General features: G+C 35.7%; 1 pseudogene; it reads left to right on the top strand.

Moving 5' to 3' along the window:
• Window positions 1-718: 718 nt before the first annotated feature.
• LOC116662873 lies at window positions 719-868 on the top strand (annotated as a pseudogene).
• The last annotated feature ends 631 nt before the right edge of the window (window positions 869-1499 follow it).

The raw sequence follows: 1499 nt of genomic DNA, 5'->3' as shown, positions 1-1499 counted from the left end.
ATTTATCTATGATAAAAGAGGCAAGAATAAACAATGGAGAAAGGACAGTCTCTCCATAATCAGGGCTGGGAAAACTGGAGAGTTATATTTAAAACAATGAAATTAGAACATTTCCTCACACCATGTAGAAAAATAAACTCAAAGTGGATTAAAGACCTAAACCTAAGACCTGAAACGACAAAGCTCCTGGAAGAGAGTATGGTAGAACACTCTTTGACATAAATCATAGCACTATTTTTAATCTGTCTCCTAAGACAAAAGAAATAAAAGCAAAACTAAACAATGAGACCTCATTATGCTTAAAAGCTTATGCACAGAAAAAAGCCATTAACAAAACAGAAAGACAATCTACAGAATAGGAGAAAAAATTTGCAAATGATATGATCAAGGGGTTAATACCCAAAACATGTAAATAATTCATACAACTCAATATCAAAAACAAACAAACAAACAAAAAAACTCAATCAAAAAAAAAAAAGAAACAGAAGATGTGATATTTTTCCAAAAAGACATCTGGGTGACAGGCACATGAAAAGACACAACATTGCTAACTATTAGAGAAATGTACATCAGAACTACAAGATATCACCTCAAACCTGTAAGAATGGCTATTATCACAAAGTCTACAAAAACAAATGTTGGCAAGGATATGGAATAAGGGAAGCCTTGCACACTGGCTGGTGGGAATGTAAGCTGGTATAGCCACCCACCTGAATACTTACTTACCTGGCAGGGGAGATACCATAATCACCAAGGTAATTTTCCCAGGGCAAGGCTCGACCATTACACCCCAGATGTGATCCCCCAGATGTGGGGAACCCGACTGCATCATTTGTCACAGTGGAGAGGTGTGTTCACACTTTCCCCTGAATGGGGAGGGGAGCATTTCCTTAAGGCAAGTACAGACAAACATTACGTGGGATTTATTTCAAAGTTTGAAAGATTGAATTTTAAAAAAACAATAAATCAGTATTGTAGGTTTATATTTGTAGAAATCATCTGGAGAAATAAACAATTTCCACACAGCAAACAATCCCTCTCTGGATCAAGATGATAATACTAGGGAGGAAAGGAAGGGTAAAAAGTCACTCAGGTAATACTGATAGTATTTTGACTTATTACAGTTGTTACTACGATTGCTTCTAATGGATAATCAAAGTATCAAGATATTAAAACACATAACTTTATAGAAAAATGGAGCCTCTATCCCTTTAATTTTCTGCCTGCATTAGGCCTAATCTGTTGTTACTAATAGCATCAATTAAATTATTTCTGTTTGTTTTGTCCATAACTTCTAACAACCATATCATGTTCTTCTCCCACAAATAACAATCCTTCTAAATGTCCAAAAAATATATCGCAGGTAGGCCACACAAGTCCACTATAAAACAGGTCAATATATTTTCACACACACACACACACACACACACACACACACACACACACACACACACACACACACACACACACACAAACTTTCTCTCACACATATCCATTAA

Source organism: Camelus ferus, chromosome 3, assembly GCF_009834535.1.
Source record: "Camelus ferus isolate YT-003-E chromosome 3, BCGSAC_Cfer_1.0, whole genome shotgun sequence".
Lineage (NCBI taxonomy): Eukaryota > Metazoa > Chordata > Mammalia > Artiodactyla > Camelidae > Camelus > Camelus ferus.
The sequence above is the reverse complement of the archived record's forward strand: the minus strand, read 5'-3'. Positions and strand labels throughout refer to the sequence as shown.